The sequence below is a fragment of the Equus quagga genome, chromosome 14, assembly GCF_021613505.1.
Source record: "Equus quagga isolate Etosha38 chromosome 14, UCLA_HA_Equagga_1.0, whole genome shotgun sequence".
Taxonomy (NCBI): domain Eukaryota; kingdom Metazoa; phylum Chordata; class Mammalia; order Perissodactyla; family Equidae; genus Equus; species Equus quagga.
This window is the reverse complement of record NC_060280.1, coordinates 85,248,415-85,267,372: the sequence shown is the minus strand read 5'-3', so window position 1 is coordinate 85,267,372 and position 18,958 is coordinate 85,248,415. Positions and strand designations below refer to the sequence as shown.

Below are 18,958 nucleotides of genomic sequence, written 5' to 3'. Positions count from 1 at the left end.
TCTTCCCTACTTATTACCTAAACACTAGTGTATTTCCTACTGCCATCCATTATAGAGTCAGTGTACCCAATTTAGCATAAATAAGGCACAGTAGGGTTTGAATATAGCTGCATGAAACAAGTTCTTGCAGTCCTGGTGCTTATACTTTTGTGGGAAAAGAGAGATGGTCAACAAATGGTAAAGCTTTGGTTTATAAGGTGGAAATAAGGGCTTTGATGGAATGTAAAACACATAATGTGAGATAATAGGCTGGGGTGTGTATTTGTTTTCTGTAAGGTTGGGAACCTCAGTGAGTCATGATGTCATTTTGATCTCTTGTTTTTCCACCACGTAATACATCTTAAACACTGTTTCAAGAACTCCTTGGGTGTGGAAGTAAATAGGAGGTGGCAGCAATGTAGAAAATCCTGCATTCCTGTGATTAACAGTAAAGATTCCCCCTAAAGATAGAGATATGGACATCATTCACCTTCGTTTTTGCAGTTAAACATTTTGTATATAGAATTCATACCTAGTCATGAGTTTGGACATTGTTATCTAGGACTTGGGATATCCTACTGATTTGGGCCACAAATAGCTGTTGTGTCTTTTTGTGTTTAACATCATTTGAGGGGATTTTCATTTACCTTTATTATAGTATTTGGCATTGTCATTTCATTGCTGTACATACTGAGTGACACAGTGTATACCCCATTAAATCATGGAGTTTCACATTAGGGGAACAGTTGCCTTCATCTGCACTGTTCTAGCTCATCCTGAGTGTACTCTGTGAGTAGAGTGACATCTATGCAAGTCCACTGTGATCCCCCAGTGGAAACACCACTTGGTATTTAATCAGCCAAGGAACAAGTGAGGTGAGCTGCAGAGAGAGGGTGTCATTTTCGGTAATATCCTAATTGAGTGTAAAGGGAGACGTGAGAAGTTTTCAACGTCTATCTCAGGAATGGCTGGAAGTCGTCTGCATCAATGACCCATAAACCCCGGAGCCCATTTTGCTGTTCACTGGTTTCATTTCACTGCTTAGACATCCAGCACATGTGGGAGAGTGGGGAAAAGTAATAGCTATGAGTTTTTATAAAGAGGAAAGGTATTCAGTCTTTTCCTTTTTTTTTTTTTTTTTTCAGTGTTAACTTACTCATTGGAGGGGTTCAAATGGTCACCACAAGAGTGTTCTTTTGGGGTGTTTTTAGAGTGTTTTTGGGGTGATGGTATGCTTTCCTTTTTTTTTTTTTTCTGAGGAAGACTGGCCTTGAGCTAACATCCATGCCCATCTTCCTCTACTTTATATGTGGGACACCTACCACAGAATGGCTTGCCAAGTGGTGCCATGTCTGCACCTGGGATCCAAACTGGCGGACCCTGGGCCGCCAAAGTGGAACGTGCAAACTTAACCGCTGCCCCACTAGCCCGGCCCCTGCTTTCCATCTTTTGGTGGCAGTATGCCTATGCATTTGTGAAAACTCACAATTACACCTGAAATATATATATAATATGCATAATACGTGTATAAATTAATAGAAAACGAACAACACAATTGCTTTCATATACTAGAAGAATGTTAAGTTCTCCTGAACCTTTATTTTTATGTGTTTATGTGTTCAACTCTTCTTTCCACCACTGTGGGATCCTTCTTGGAAGAACTGAAGGACTGAGGAAGAAAGACATGGGCCACAACAGGCGTTTCTTGCAACCTTGTCTTAATTGAGAGAACACCCCCTAGGGTTGCACTTGCCCTCAGCTCACACTCATCACTAGGAGTGAAGTGAGGACTCCCAGAATCTTTGAGTTTAAATCAGGTTCTGTGGACAGATCTTTGGAAATACTGTGCTTCTGAAACAAAAAGATATCTCAGATGGAACCTGCCTGGGGACACCCTCATTCATGTGCATCAGCATCCTTCCATTGCTGTCCACTGACCATTTCCAGCACTTCGTTTCCCCACCCAAGCCCCTTCCACATCTTTAGAAATACACATGTATCCCACTCTGCAGAATTTCTCTGAGGCAAAATCAGGGGGCTCTAAACTGAGAGGGTGACAGAAGCAGTGGCAGAATTTATGTCGTGACCACAGCAATCCTAGCTACCACGTATTTTTCATATCTGCTTGCTTGCTTATTCACACAACACTTAAAGGGTACAGGGGTTTCTTTTTGAAGCCACAAAAATGTTCAAAAGTTGTGATGATTATTGCACATATCGGAATGTACTGAAAACCATTGAATTATACACATTAAAGGGTTGTATAATATGTGTATTATATCTCAGTAAAGCTATTCAAATAAATGAATTAGGAATTTTTTGAACCAATGTGTTAAGTATCTTAAAGAGTTTTCAGGTACAGCTCACATTTACATAACATTGTTTTTATATGTATATTGGTGGAAATCAGAATTCAGTTGCCTTAGGGATATCATAGCTGTTTACATTTCAAAATCTCTTAAGGTCATACTCAGAAAGTAAAATAAATTTCCTTCTAGTGTAAAATGTACACCTGAGTTTTATTGAACCCATCTCAAAGCTCACAGCTGGTCAGAGACGAGTTTCTGCGCACAGGCGAGGGCTGCAGGGTTCAGATCCCCCCAGAGCCAGACTCTTGGGAGGCCATGGGATTCTTTATCTAAAGTACCAAACGTGCGGAGGTGGGGAAGGGATGGGGGGACGCCTCAGCGCTGTCTACAAAGGTCAAAATGGAGCCAGACTCTCCCTTACATGTGGTGATGTCATATTTAAGCGTGTTTGTAAATGAGTCACGGTTCCATGAGTGGCTTCCCAGCCTTATGCCAACCCCTGACCCGGGGGCTGGGGGGGGGTCGGGGCGGGGACCTCAGACCCTCTGGTCCCTGTCTAGCCTGGCTAGGGCGCCCTCTTGCTCTGGATAAGGGCATCGCTCCATCTGGCAACTGACTCTGGAATTCCCTGCACACCTGTGTCTCCGCGTTCAGAAGGCGCTGCAGGAAGACGCCACTGTCCCTTTAGGGACAAGAACAACTTTTGTTTAAAAACAAACCTCACTCACCGGACGACACAGTTTCCCGCTCACCGCTGAACGCTGGTTCGGCTCAGGCGTCTGACCTCCTGCCCCACTGTCACTCAAGAAGCGAGGGGGCGGGCCCTTGCGAACAGTCCAATCAGAGGCGCAGCAGGGGCAGGTGGGTGGGGCGACGCCCCGCAGAGGGCGCGGAGGCTCTTGGCCGAGCTCGGACAGCGTCTCACCTGCACCTAACGGGCTCCGGCGTTTCTGCTGCGGCGTCGGTACCCTGGGACCTGCCGCGGCCGCCGGCGGAGTGGGGACGACGCCGGGGTACCCAAAAGCCGGGAAACCGTGAGTGTGCGACCCGGGGCGAGGACACGGGAGGAGGGGCTGGTGGGAAGCGGCGGGGCTGGTGGGAAGCGGCGGGGCGGGCCCGGCCTCCCGCGGTCCCCTCCGGGGTCTGCAGCCCCAAGTCCGCGGTGGCGCCGCTCGGCCCTCAGGCCCCTCCGGCCGCAGCGTGGGGGCGGGGCCGGCAGCCGGGCCCGGGCGTCCTGTGGTCCCTCCGCGCGGCGACTTGGGCCGGATCGTCTCTGGGCCGCTGTGCGCCCGCTGCCCCGCGTGTCGCAGACGGTGCGGGGCCCGCGGGAGGGCCCGCAGGACAGTCGGGCCTCGGGCTCCGGGGTCCGTGCGCGGAGGGGCTGCGGTCTGTGGGTCCCCATGGCCTCCTTTCTCCTCAGGTGGGACCTGTCTTCTCCCGAGTTGTCTGAATGTTTGGGGAGCAGAGTCTCAAATCTCCCTCTTCTCCCAGCCTAGCTCTTCCTAGGACTGGCAATAAATCCCTAAATTTCCAGATCCCCCTCACCCCCCGCCCGCATTCCCAAACACCAACTTCCCCTCTCTGATTCACAGCATCTTTATCAGCTGTCTGTCCTCCGTGGTGCGTTTCAAACACCCGATCTTTTGTCAGTTTCCCATAGTCAATGATGGCCTTTTTACAAGGTTTATTTTTTTGTCTGTTGATATTTTACATGAAAGGAAAGCAGCGAATAACCACATGGAACTACGTTGTATGATATCCTCGTGCGTCTCCCCAGGGTCTTCCTGGGCGCAAACATCCTGTGGGAAGTCCTCTGGGGGCAGCTTCCTCTTTGGAAACTTTCCTAGGTGATCTGTCCTGTCAGCACTGTCCTTCCCTCGGTATGTCACCTTAAAAAGACATTCATTTTTTTATACGTCTCCATTTTTCAATAAATGTAAAATATTTAATCAATAGGGCTTGAAAGACAGTATATTTCCAAAGAAGCAAAAAAAAGTGGATTTCAGAAAAAATACGTATTCCAGTTTTACATGTGTTGACATTTCTTGTTTTTTTTTCCTCCCCTGATCAAGTGTAGTAATATTTTTTTTTTGAGGGAGAGGGTGGTGGGGGTTGATTACAAATGGAATTCCAAGGCTTAGATTTGAACACCAAATGTGTTCAAATACAATTAATTGTTTATAAAACAACTTTTACCATGGAAATAACAATATTAGTATTTTCTGAAGGTAATAAATACTTGTGCATTTTCTTGTTGAACTAGAAAAATGCCTTAGAATTCTCTTCGTCGTTTACACATGAACACTGGGTTTGTGTGATTTTTCTGGATTCTTCAAACACTGGATTTGTGTCATTTAAGGTATCAGTGATGGTCCAAAAAACCTCCAGTGGGAGCAGAGGCCTGAGGGCAGTGAGTCTAAGCTGAGGCCCACTTGAGCCTGCAGAGGGAAGGCCTTGCAGGCCCAGTTGTCCTTCCTGGGGAGCCTCCCCCTGCAGGTGTCCTATTGCTCACACCCCATGGAAGGAGCCTTTATCCTGAGAGGAGCTGCAGAGCCCTGGAAAGCTGGGGGTGCACGTGCTCATAAGGTGGGGAGTGACGCCCTTTCTGAGGTTGTCACTGTAGATTGCTTGGGCCTGTTTCTAGACATAGTTGGAGTTTTGCATCCACAGAGCAGGTGCACTCAGAGAATAATTTGTTTACACTGAGAAAGTCTGTGAGAGTCAGGAGCTCTGTGTCCTGGATTAGGGCCTATTAATCTGGGGGTCCATTTGGGTCAGAACCTTAAACTGAATGCAGCTGAGTTTCCTCACTGTGAGAATAGAGCCTGAGAGAGGGAGCATGTGCACTGTTCCCTGGGGAGAGGAGGGTGTGTGGGGCTCCCAGAGCTCCTTCCTGTGGCTGCTCAGGTGCCCTCCCCTCCTTCTCCAGGGACTGACCCCCTCCAGGACTCTGTCTCCACCAGGAGAGTCAGGAACACGGGACCTTCTGAGTGTGGCTTTCCTTCTGTCCTGTGGGAAGCAGGCTGCTCCTCTGAGCTGGTTCCAGTGTTCGTGTTTCTTCCCTTTGGATTCCTTTATCGATGGACTAGTGCAGCAGCCATTTGCCGCTGCTTCCCCGTAACACTTTATAATTTTATTCCCTATGTGAGATATAACATTTAGGTTCTTGGGCTTAAAAATGTAAGTTGATTGAGAGATGTGATGTTAGTAAGGCAATAAAATTGTAGAACTAAATCGAATTTTTCTTTTTTTTTAAAGATTTTATTTTTTCCTTTTTCTCCCCAAAGCCCCCCGGTACATAGTTGTATATTCTTCGTTGTGGGTCCTTCTAGTTGTGGCATATGGGACGCCGCCCCAGCGTGGCTCGACGAGCAGTGCCACGTCCACACCCAGGATTCGAACCAACGAAACACTGGGCCGCCTGCAGCAGAGCGCCCGAACCTAACCACTCGGCCACGGGGCCAGCCCCCTAAATAGAATTTTTATTCCTGTTAGGCAAGAGAACCTCGAGATGTGAGATGAGTGTATTGAAGGTCTCAGGTACATTTTTCATTTTTACATCAGTGTTTCTATGTGCATGTCCCTAGAGAACTTTGAAATTTAAAAAGCTAAAACGATTGAATTCTTATTTTAATTGATGTGAGGAAAACTAATGAAAACTTATGTAAATCTTTGAAAATCCTACTACGTTCAAGGAGCTAAACTCAGACCCCTATTGCATTATAATATGGTGCTTATTCCTGAAAATACCCCAATGTGAGATATTGGGGAAGGAAAAACTAAGATGCTGCATGTCCTTTTAGTTAGAAAGACATTTGAAAATTTTCATTTTGTGGCTTACACTTTTGTAACTGTTAGTGTTTAAAGGAATTAAATCCTAGAATAGTTTCCTATGTACAAAAGTTAAAATTAAAGATTAGTAAATATTAAAACATGGTGTATATAAATTTCTGTATTTACTTTAAATAAATCTGTAAGACAGCAAAGACTAACTTAAGAAGACTCACTGCCCACATATCCTGGTCCCCTCCTGCACTGGTACTCCAGCCACCCCCAAATACAGTTTTGATCATTTTTGAACCCCTGTTAGTGTTTCTTTATATAAAAACAAGCCATTGAAAATGCGTCTTTTTTTCTTACCCATGTTTGTCCTTGTAGTGAGCAGACTCCACATTTTTGGTGACTGCTCACAGCTTAAGCCTCACCCACCCTCTTCCCCTTGTGCCCCCACCTGGACAAGCTGAGGAGAAGCCTGGGTGCTCTCTCCTCTAGAGCAGGCAGGACATTCCCACCACCCCAGCCCCTGCCTGTGTGCAGAGCTCTTGCCCTGCCCCTGAGAAGATTCTTTGCTTGACCAAACTTGAGGCGTGCACTGCTGGCTGCTGCTTGCTGGGGAGCCCGTGCTGTGAGCTGTGCTGCCCCGTGTTGCATTGTTGACCCACCAACCTCAGTTCTAGATTCAGCGACCAGAGTTGGCAGTTTTGAAAATTCCTAGGCATTTAGGAGCAGGAGTATGGGATTGGGACCCTCCGTAAAGTAGTCACGGGTCGATGTCTTTGTCAAGATTTATGTGTGTCTTAGAGTGAAGCTATGATAGAGCCTAGGTTGGCCCCAACATACCCTGGGAGTGGAGGTGGGAGAGGGGACTATACCCTGTGCAAGAGAAAGAGAAGAGGGGGGGAAACGCAGGCAGCTGATGGCAGGCTGAGTCCACACTCCTAACACCAGGGGGCTCCCCAGCACCTTTGAGTATCTGTGCTGCTGCCACTGCCTCTACTGCCACAAAGATGCTGATTCTCAGGGTTGTAGGGGACAACATCCATGGCTCCCCTGTGGCACAGTTAAGGGATTAGTTCAAACATGGCTTAAGTCAAGGGTCCTTAAACCGTATAAAACAACCAGTTGTCATGGGGGACATTCGTAACTCTGATGGGACTGTTTTGTGGCTCTCGGGAGGAAAAAATATATAAATACTGGGGTAAAGAGAACACCTCTTCCCCAAGTTTATCCAGTGACAAAAAAAAAAAAACAGAACAGAGAAGGACAGGAGGGAGGGAACAAAAGAAAAAATACTGAAACAAAGGTCCATTATTTGACCCAATTGGAAATCCGAAATATACTAAAAGAATTTACACAACAAAACAGATAGAGGTACACTGCTTGGCTTCTGGGCCTCTATAACATAGGGTCTGAGTTAATTTTGCTGTCTGATGTAATACACTAATTCAGAAACCTTCATGCAAATAATCAATACTAGGTCTCAAATTACGGTTATATTGGAATCCCACTAAATTTAGGTAAGGTGCCCTTGATGATCTTAGGGGAGTTTCTGACTATAAAATAGGGGACAAATAGGCATGTCTCACCTTAAACATCAGTCAACTATTGCCTAAACTCTCCATGGTCATAACACCCGTTGTCCTAAAATATCCCACGTTGAGCTGGGAAACTCGGATCCAATGAGCAAGAATTAAAATTAAATGAAGTCTTTGCCGCTTACAAACTGTCTTGACAAAATAGAACCCCAGGGACCTTACCCCACAAATCAAGTAGTTAACTGGCCCAATGTAAATTACCCAGGGCCTTGAAGGATTGAGAACTATATAGAAAACCTAGTTAGTGATGGGTTGATTATTCCCAGTGCTTCTTTTAACAGCCTGATTTGTCCTGTTATTAAACCTGGAAAGAACGACTGACACCTCAGAGTGGTTTACCTCAACTCGAGGCTGTGGTTGCTCCACACAGACCTCTGTCCCCAGTCCCCACAGTGTGGAAATTACTGACCAGAACCAATCAGCAATTGATAAATATCCTGCCCTCACAGATTCAGCTAAGTCTGTTCTGTCGAGTCCTGTGCCACAGCCTCTCAGCTGCACTTGGCCTTCCCTCTGAAGGGATGTGGTGCCCCTTTACTGGGTTACCCTCGGGGAACCTCACCACCATTGCTAGTGCACACAGCCTCTGCTGGCAGGGTCTGAACTGCATCCCCCTTGCTCCAGGAGCACAGGAATGACATGACGCTAGCGACCACCTCTTCTGCGAAAGTTCATTTGACATTCATTCAGGACATACAAGTAGTCCTAGGAGCTCGTAGACAGAGGAGCTCACAAAAGGCAGATGGGCCATAACCCACACATAAAGGGAGATGCCCTGACACCTTGGTTAATTTCCTCAAAATTATTTGGTAAACAAGGGGCCACTCCCTCCCTGGCACGGTGAAGAAGTAGCTATTGTCCCTCTCAGCACCCACAACATCTCCTGGGTTGTTTTGATGTTTGGAAGGCAACATATTCTTTGTTTATAAATTTTACTTCTATGCAAGAAACTGCCCTCTTCGGCCCACACTATATGCCATTAGAGCTGCGGTTACCACTGGGTACCACGTGCTCCTGAAAATAGAGGCTCTCCTCAGCCCTGAGCATGTGACTCTCCACCCAGCTGCCTGTTATGCCTTGAGACCTGGAAACAGCACCCTATGAGCTCAGATTGGCTACTGAGTCCTCCTTGAGGCCTGATGGAGCCAAGCCTGAGCCCTCTGGCATAGCCTGACAGCAGCAGGGGGTGCTCTCCTCTCTCCTCAGTCCCTTGCCAGGTGCCATTGTTCTGGCAGAGGTCACTTCTGCACCATTCAGTATGATTTTAGCAGTGGGCTAGTCATATATGGCTTTTATTATGATGAGGTGCATTCCTTCTATACTTAGTTTCTTTAGAGTTTTTATCATGAAAGGATATTGAATTTTGTCAAATGCTTTTTCTGCATCTATTGAGATGATCATATGATATTTATCCTTCCTTTTGTTAACTTAGTGTAACACATTTATTGATTTGCATATGTTGAACCATCCTTGCATCCTAGGGGTAAATGCAACTTGGTCATGTTGTATAAGCCTTTTAATGTGCTGTTGAATTTGGTTTCCTAGGATTTTTGTTTTTGTTTTTGTTTTGTTTTTTTTTTGGAACTTTACTATTTATTAATGTTATGATAGATTACAACCTTGTGAGATTTCAGTTGTACATTTTTGTTAGTCATGTTGTGGGTACACCACTTCCCCCTTTGTGCCCTCCCCCCACCCCCCCTTTTCCCTGGTAACCACCGATCAGATCTCCTTATCAATATACTAACTTCCACCTATGAGTGGAGTCATATAGAGTTCGTCTTTCTCTGACTCGCTTATTTCGCTTAACATAATACCCTCAAGGTCCATCCACGTTGTTGTGAATGGGCCAATTTTGTCTTTTTTTTATGGCTGAGTAGTATTCCATTGTGTATATATACCACATCTTCTTTATCCAATCATCAGTTTCTGGGCATGTAGGTTGGTTCCACGTCTTGGCTATTGTAAATAATGCTGCGATGAACATAGGGGTGCAACGGACTCTTGAGATTTCTGATTTCAGGTTCTTAGGATAGATACCCAGTAATGGGATGGCTGGGTCATAGGGTATTTCTATTTTTAACTTTTTGAGAAATCTCCATACTGTTTTCCATAGTGGCTGTACCAGTTTGCATTCCCACCAACAGTGTATGAGGGTTCCTTTTTCTCCACAACCTCTCCAACATTTGTCGCTCTTGGTTTTGGATGTTTTTGCCAATCTAACGGGTGTAAGGTGATATCTTAGTGTAGTTTTGATTTGCATTTCCCTGATGATTAGCGATGATGAACATCTTTTCATGTGTCTATTGGCCATATTCATATCTTCTTTTGAGAAATGTCTGTTCATGTCCTCTGCCCATTTTTTGATCGGGTTGTTTGTTTTTTTGTTGTTAAGCAGTGTGAGTTCTTTGTATATTATGGAGATTAACCCTTTGTCGGATAAGTGGCTTGTAAATATTTTTTCCCAATTAGTGAGCTGTTTTTTTGTTTCAATTCTGTTTTCCCTTGCCTTGAAAAAGCTCTTTAGTCTGATGAAGTCCCATTTGTTTATTCTTTCTATTGTTTCCCTCAACTGAGGAGTTACAGTGTCCGAAAAGATTCTTTTGAAACTGATGTCAAAGAGTGTACTGCCTATATTCTCTTCCAAAAGACTTATTGTCTCAGGCCTAATCTTTAGGTCTTTGATCCATTTTGAGTTTATTTTGGTGTGTGGTGAAAAAGAATGGTCAATTTTCAATCTTTTGCATGTGGCTGTCCAGTTTTCCCAGCACCATTTGTTGAAGAGACTTTCTTTTCTCCATTGTAGGCCCTCTGCTCCTTTGTCGAAGATTAGCTGTCCATAGATGTGTGGTTTTATCTCTGGGCTTTCAATTCTGTTCCATTGATCTGTGGACCTGTTTTTGTACCAGTACCGTGCTGTTTTGATCACTGTAGCTTTGTAGTATGTTTTGAAATCGGGGATTGTGATTCCGCCGGCTTTGTTTTTCTTGCTCAGGATTGCTTTAGCAATTCGCGGTCTTTTGTTGCCCCATATGAATTTTAGGATTGTTTGTTCAATTTCTGTGAAGAATGTTCTTGGGATTCTGATTGGGATAGCATTGAATCTGTAGATTGCTTTAGGTAGTATGGACATTTTAACTATGTTTATTCTTCCAATCCATGTGCAAGGAATGTCTTTCCATCTCTTTATGTCATCGTCAATTTCTTTCAAGAAAGTCTTGTAGTTTTCATTGTATAGATCCTTCACTTCCTTGGTTAAGTTTATCCCAAGGTATTTTATTCTTTTCGTTGCGATTGTGAATGGGATTGAGTTCTTGAGTTCTTTTTCTGTTAGTTCATTGTTAGTGTATAGAAATGCTACTGATTTATGCACGTTAATTTTATACCCTGCTACTTTGCTGTAGTTGTTGATTATTTCTAATAGTTTTTCTATGGATTCTTTGGGGTTTTCTATATATAAGATCATGTCATCCACAAACAGCGAGAGTTTTACTTCTTCGTTACCTATTTGGATTCCTTTTATTTCTTTTTCCTGCCGAATTGCTCTGGCCAGCACCTCCAGTACTATGTTGAATAGGAGTGGTGAAAGTGGGCACCCTTGTCTTGTTCCTGTCCTCAGAGGGATGGCTTTCAGCTTTTGTCCATTGAGTATGATGTTGGCTGTGGGTCTATCATATATGGCCTTTATTATGTTGAGGTACTTTCCTTCTATACCCATTTTACTGAGGGTTTTTATCATAAATGGGTGTTGGATCTTGTCGAATGCTTTCTCTGCATCTATCGAGATGATCATGTGGTTTTTGTTTTTCATTTTGTTGATGTAGTGTATCACGTTGATTGACTTGCGGATGTTGAACCATCCCTGTGTCCCTGGTATAAATCCCACTTGATCATGGTGTATAATCTTTTTGATGTATTGCTGTATTTGTTTTGCCAAAATTTTGTTGAGGATTTTTGCTTCTATGTTCATCAGTGATATCGGCCTGTAGTTCTCCTTCTTTGTGTTGTCCTTGTCAGGTTTGGGGATCAGAGTGATGTTGGCTTCATAGAATGTGTTAGGGAGTACTCCATCTTTCTCAATTTTCTGGAACAGTTTGAGAAGAATAGGTATTAAGTCTTCTTTGAATGTTTGGTAGAATTCTCCAGAGAAGCCGTCTGGTCCTGGACTCTTATTTTTGGGGAGGTTTTTGATTACCGTTTCTATTTTCTTACTTGTGATTGGCCTATTCAGATTCTCCATTTCTTCCTGATTCAGTTTGGGGAGATTGTATGAGTCTAGGAATTTGTCCATTTCTTCCAGGTTGTTCAATTTGTTGGCATATAGTTTTTCATAGTATTCTCTTATGATCTCTTGTATTTCATTGGTATCTGTTGTGATTTCTCCTCTCTCATTCCTAATTTTATTTATTTGCGATTTCTCTCTTCTTTTCTTGGTGAGTCTGGCTAAGGGTTTGTCAATTTTGTTAATTCTTTCGAAGAACCAACTCTTTGTTTCATTGATCCTTTCTATTGTCTTTTTTGTTTCAATATCGTTTATTTCTGCTCTTATTTTTATTATTTCCCTCCTTCTACTGACTCTGGGCTTTGTTTGTTCTTCTTTTTCTAGTTCTGTTAGGTGTCGTTTGAGGTTGCTTATGTGAGCTTTTTCTTGTTTAGTGAGGTGAGCCTGTATTGCGATGAATTTCCCCCTTAGGACTGCTTTTGCTGCATCCCAAATGATTTGGTATGTCGTGTTCTCATTTTCATTTGTCTCCAGATAATATTTGATTTCTTCGTTAATTTCTTCAATGATCCATTGTTTGTTCAGAAGCGTGTTGTTTAGTCTCCACATTTTTGCACCTTTCTCTGCTTTTTTCTTGTAGTTGATTTCTAGTTTAATAGCATTATGATCAGAAAAGATGCTTGATATTATTTCAACTCTCTTGTATTTATTGATGTTTGCTTTGTTTCCCAAAATATGGTCAATCCTTGAGAATGTTCCATGTGCACTTGAAAAGAATGTGTAACCTGCTGTTTTTGGATGAAGTGTTCTATATATATCTATTAAGTCCATCTGGTCTAATTTTTCATTTAATTCTATTATTTCCTTGTTGATTTTCTGTCTGGATGTTCTGTCCATTGGTGTTAATGGTGTGTTGAGGTCCCCTACTATTATTGTATTGTTGTTGATGTCTTCTTTTAGTTCTATTAAGAGTTGCTTTACAAATTTTGGTGCTCCTGTGTTGGGTGCGTATATATTTATAAGTGTTATGTCTTCTTGGTGGAGAGTCCCTTTTATCATTATATACTGTCCCTCTTTGTCTTTCTTTATCTGTTTTGCTTTGAAAACTACCTTGTCTGATATTAGTATAGCGACACCTGCTTTCTTTTGTTCATTATTAGCTTGGAGTATTGTTCTCCATCCCTTCACTCTGAGTCTGTGTTTGTCTTTGGGGCTGAGGTGTGTTTCCTGGAGGCAGCATATTGTTGGATCTTGTTCTTTGATCCATCCTGCCACTCTGTGTCTTTTGATTGGGGAGTTCAATCCATTTACATTTAGAGTGATTATTGAGATGTGGGGGCCTACCACTACCATTTTGTGTCTTGTTTTCCGGTTTTCTTCAATTTCCTTTGTTTCTCGTCCCATGGTTTAATCTGTTCTGATGTAGAGCTGCTACTCTCTGTTGTTGTCCTTCTACTTATCTCCTCTGCTCTTGGTTTTGTAGCCCCTTTCCTTTTTTGGATTTTTCAGGAATGAGGGTTTTCCTGAGAATTTCCTGAAGAGGAGGTTTTGTGGCAATGAACTCCCTTAATTTTTGTTTATCTGGGAAAGTTTTTATTTCTCCATCGTATTTGAAGGATATTTTCGCTGGGTAGAGAATTCTCGGCTGTAGATTTTTGTCCTTCAGATTTTTGAATATATCATTCCACTCTCTTCTAGCCTGTAAAGTTTCTGCTGAGAAATCTGCTGATAGCCTGATGGGGGTTCCTTTGTAGGTTAGTTTCTTTTGCCTGGCTGTCCTTAGTATTTTCTCCTTGTCGTTGACTTTTGCTAGCTTCACTACTATATGCCGTGGAGTTGGTCTTCTTGCATTGATAAAGTTTGGAGATCTATTGGCTTCTGTCACCTGAAGATCCATCTCTCTCACCAGATTTGGGAAGTTCTCAGCCATTATTTCTTTGAATAGGCTTTCTGCCCCTTTCTCCTTCTCTTCTCCCTCTGGAATACCTATAATCCTTACGTTGCATCTCCTAATTGTGTCTGATAATTCTCGGAGAGTTTCTTCATTTCTTTTTAGTCTTGCTTCTCTCTCCTCCTCTGCCTGCAGCAATTCTATATTGCCATCTTCCAAATTGCTAATTCTTTCCTCCATATTATCAGCCCTACTGTTCAGAGCATCTAGATTTTTCTTAATCTCCTCTATTGTGTTCTTCATTTCCAATATTTCTGTTTGGTTCTTCTTTATCGTATCAAACTCTTTTGTGACATAGCTCCTGAACTCGTTGAGTTGTCAGTCAGAATTCTCTCTTAACTCATTGAGTATTTTAATGATGGCTGTTTTGAAGTCATCATCATTTAGGTTATATATCTCATTTTCTTTGGGATTGTTTTCTGTGTATTTGTTATTTTCTTTCTGTTCTGGAGATTTAATGTATTTTTTCATATTGCTTGTTGTTGTTGATTTGTGCCTCCGCATAGAGATAGAGTTTAGTTGCTCCTTTCACTTGTTTCAGCTGCTGCGGTGGGGGAGCAGCTGTTTATACTGCACCAACCAGGAACCCTGTCCGCAGTTGCTAACTGGGCCTGGGCCCCTCCTCGTAGTCACAGTGGTCCTTTGGATTCCCTCTTCTGCCATGGGGGCCGTCACAGGGGGGCTTCAGGCTGCTGGTGCCTACTGTTGCAGCCCACCTAGATGTGCTCTCTCCTTGGGGTCTGCAACGGTGTTATGGGCTTTTCCAGCGGCCAGGGGTGGGATCACTTATATTTGTCACTCCGTCGCTGACGGCCACCCACAAAATCTCACTTGTCCACTATGGGTCACAGGAGAGCTATTGGCATCTTCCACAGTCTGTGGTTAGTTCACCTAGCTATGCTAGTTTTGTCCCGGGGTCTTCCAGCCTTGTGGCTGCCGGATGGGTGCTTTCTACTAATGCTGTGCAGAGGCTTTCCCTGAGGCTGCTGTGAGCCTGTAGGGTTTCCCCCTAGGCTATGGAGCTGGGTCGCTGGAACTCCCCCCAGCCCCAGTCCTGTTCCCCAGGAACTCGGGGAGCCCTTTGCCCTGTCTTGGGGGGATAGCCGGAGATCCTGATTTCAGTGGTAGCTGGTCAGCTGCTGCCCTGCCTGATATTCTCCTCTCCAGGACCCTCCCGGTATTGTGGATGCTGGGCGTGGGCCCTCCACTAATGGCAGACAGAGAGTTTTGTCTGCTGCCCGGGCAGAACTCTGGAGCTTCCCCTCCGGGGCGCAGAGCCAGCCTCTGGAGCTTCACCCAGCCCCAGTCCTCTCCGAGATCTCTGGCAATCCCTAGCCCACGGGGCGGGCAACGGCAGCTGGGGGTCACCCCGCCCTCTGGGATTCTCTCTGGGACTTTCCCGGAGTTGAATGCTGGGCGTGGCCCCTCCGCTAATGGCAGACAGAGAGCCCTGTCTGCTGCCCGGGTGGAACTCCAGAGCTTCCCCTCCGGGGCGCAGAGCCGGCCCCTGGAGCTTCACCCAGCCCCAGTCCGCTCTGAGATCTCCGGCAATCCTTAGTCCCACAGGGCGGGCAACGGCAGCTGGGGGTCGCCCCGCCCTCTGGGATTCTCTCCGGGACTTTCCTGGAGCCGTGAATGCTGGGCATGGCCCCTCGCTAATGGCAGACAGAGAGTTTTGTCTGCTGCCCGGGTGGAACTCTGGAGCTTCCCCTCCGGGGCGCGGAGTCGGCCTCTGGAGCTTCACCCAGCCCCAGTCCGCTCGGAGATCTCCGGCAATCCCTAGCCCCACCGTGCAGGCAGTGGCAGCTGGGGGACCTCCATACCCTCAGCGACTCTCTCTGGGACCCTCTGGGCGCCGCGAACACCAGGCGGGATCTCCCCACCAATGGCGGGGAGAGACTCTCCCCGCGGGCTCAGGTGTGCAACTCCAAAGTTTCCCTCTGCATTTAGGAGTAATTGCAGGGGGTTTAGGTAGGGTTCTGGTCACCTGTTTCCACCGTCGCTCCTCTGTTGTGTGCTCGCTCCTGCCCTAGATGTGTGTTGATCTTCTGGGGGCGTCCGTTGGAAGAAAGCCGCTTGTGGGTACTAGGCTGTTCGGTTGGGATCGGAGAGTTTTCACCTATTTCCACATCCTCCCGGAGGAAAGTCCGTCCGCCTTCCGATGTATAGTCGCGTGGGTCTCTCAGACGTCCTGAGATGCTGTTTGGATATCCTTTGTTAAGCGATAAGTGTCCAAATAATTGTAGACTCGAAGGGGGAGAGACAAAGAGGACTACTCACGGCACCATCTTGGATCTCTTCTGGTTTCCTAGGATTTTTGTTGAGCATTTTTACATCTATGTTCATCAGGGATATTGGCTTATAATTTTCTTTTCTTTTAGTGCCCTTGTCTGGCTTTGGTATCAGGATAATACTGGCCTCATAAAAATAAGTTTGGAAGTGTTCCCTCCTCTCTCAGTTATTACAAGAGAGAGATTAGTGTTAATTCTTTACATGTTTGATACAATTCACCAGTGAAGCTATCGGGTCGTGGACTTTTCTTTGTTGGGAGGTTTTTGATACTGATTTAATCTCCTTACACATTATTAAGTTATTCAGACTTTCTATTTTCATGATTCAGTCTTAGTAGGTTGTTTGTTTGTAAGAATTTATCCAATACTTCTAAGTTATTAAATTTGTTGGCATATAATTGTTCATAATAATCTCTTATATTCCTTTGTATTTCTGTGGAATCAGTTATTATTTCTCATCTTTTATTTCTGATTTTATTAGTTTGAATGTTTTCTCTTTCTCCTTAGCCTAACAAAAGGTTTGTCAATTTGGTTTATCTTTTCCAACAACCAACTCTTAGTTTCTTTGACCAGTTTTATACTTTCGTATGTTTTCATGTTACTAATTAGCATCCTTTGATCTCAGCTCAAAGAACTCCCTTTAGCATTTCTTGTAAGGCAGGTCTAGTGGTGATAAAATATCTCAACTTCTGTTTGTTTGCAGAAGTCTTTCTCTTTCCTTCATTTTGGAAGGACAGCTTTGCTGAATAAAGCATTCTTGGTGGGCAATTTCAGCACTTTGCGTATATCATGCTGCTCGTGTCCTCAAGGTTTCTGCTGAGAAATTTGTCGATAGTCTGGGGGGGTCGCTTGTATGTGACCTGCCATTTTCCTCTTGCTACTTTCAAAATCTCTTGGTCTTTGACTTTTGATAATTTGATTATAATGCATCTTCATGAAGTCTTCTTTGGGTTCAACCTGTTTAAGAATCTTTGAGCTTCACGTACTGGATGTCTGTATCCCTCCCAAGGATTGTGAAATTTCCAGACATTATTTCTTTTGTTTTTTTGGTTTTTTTAAAGATTGACACCTGAAGTAACATCTGTTGCCAGTCTCTCTCTCTCCGTTTTTTTTACCCTTCTTCTTCTCAAAGGCCCCCAGCACATAGTTGTATATTGTAGTTGTGGTCCTTCTGGTTGTGCTCTGTAGGATGCTGCCTCAACATGGCTTGATGAGCGGTGCCATGTCTGCGCCCAGGATCCAAACCGGCAAAGCCTTGGGGTGCCAGAGCAGAGCAGGCGAACTTAACCACTCGGCCGCAGGGCCAGCCACCTCCCAGCCATTATTTCTTTTAAATAAGCTTTCTACTCTTCTCTCTCTTCTCTGGGATTTTCATAATGCATATATTATTTCTTTTGCTGGTGTCTGCTAAATCCCATAAGCTTTCTTCATTCCTTTTTATTCTTTTTTCTTTTTTTCTCCTCTAACTGGATAATTTCAAATGCCCAGTCTTCAAGTGCACAGATTCTTCCATCCAATTCATCAAGGCAGCTCTTGAGGTTCTCTGTTACATTTTTCATTTCATTTATTGTATTCTTCAGCCCCAGAATTTCTGTTTGGTTCTTTATGATATTTATTTATTTGTCAAACTTCTCATTTTGTACGTATCTTGTTTTCTTGGTTTCACTATCTATCCGTGTTCTTATGAAGCTCACTGAGCTTCCTTAGAAAAATTATTTTTAAATCTTTATCAGGCAGTTTGTAGATCTCCATTTCTGTGGGATAGGTTACTGGAAAATTGTTGTGTTCACTTGTGGTATCATTTTTCCTTGGTTTTTGGGTTCTTTGAAGTCTCGTGTTTCTGTTCACGTTTGGAGAAGCAGTCACCTCCTCCAATCTCTACTGACTGGCTTTGGGAGAGAAACGCTTCCAGCAGTCAGCCCAGCCGGGGCATCTGAGGCACTCTCAGACCTTTTCTGTGAATGTGCCTGCCTCACGCATCTTTTTCTCTCTTTAGGGGGAATTCTTAAGATTGTATGCCTTCGTTTTATCCCTCAAAGTCGGGCTGGGTGCCGAGAGCCTTCTCTTTGCTTTCCTGAGATGCAGTCCTCTGAAATGCTCAAGTTTGTGTCTCTTCTTCCATTCCCACTGAGTTGAGCCAGCTGAGTGTGTGTGCTTATGAGACATTGGAGAGGCTTCCATGTGCTGTCTGGAGCACACGCATGGCGCTGGCCAGGCGTGGGAGGGTGTGGGGGAGGGAGGCTGCAGAGCATCGCATGTGCTCCTGGCCACTTGGTAGTGTCCGCAGGCATCCCATCTAAAGTGGCAGAAATGCAAGCCTGCTGATGGAGTCTGCAAGCGGTTAGTAGTGTCTGCAGCCATGTGCTGAGTTCTGTTTGCTTTGGATCCTTGCAACTCTTCCTGCTCCCCGCCTTTCAGACACTCATCCGTGCTGATGCCCTCAGTGTTCTTGGGGAGACGAGGAAGTGGTGAGCCTCTCGGGCAGCGTCGCACACCACTGGGGAATCCAGATGCTCCATCGCAATGCTCTCACTCTCCTCATGGGGAGAACCCTAGGCTGAGGGGGTCTCTCTTGGCAATGAGCCATGCTGCCTTCGGGGAGGGGTGACACGGGAGAATGATACTGTTATTCTTACCCTCTTCGTGAATGTCTATTCTCCCATTTTTTGCTCCACTGGTGTGCAGGAACTTTTCCACTGGGCTCCCAGACTTCCACAAAGTCTCTCGTCCTTGGGTGGCTGTCAGAATTGGTGCACTATGGGGAAATGAGATCTCCTGTTCCACCATCTTGCTGATGGCACTCCCCTATTGGCCCAGGTGCTATTTAGAAG

The 18,958-nt window shown here is 44.7% G+C and overlaps 1 protein-coding gene across 2 annotated transcripts in view; it reads left to right on the top strand.

Moving 5' to 3' along the window:
• Positions 1-3,186: 3,186 nt before the first annotated feature.
• The window catches only part of LOC124251875 (zinc finger protein 791-like), a 43,145-nt gene continuing 27,373 nt past the window's right edge, over positions 3,187-18,958 (top strand). Inside the window, exons 1-2 of one of the 2 annotated variants that reach the window (XM_046684802.1) lie at positions 3,187-3,322; positions 4,007-4,168. The gene's annotated coding sequence lies outside the window, so the exon portion shown is untranslated. The remainder of the gene's footprint in view (positions 3,323-4,006; positions 4,169-18,958) is intronic. The other variant, XM_046684803.1, reaches the window with a different exon arrangement.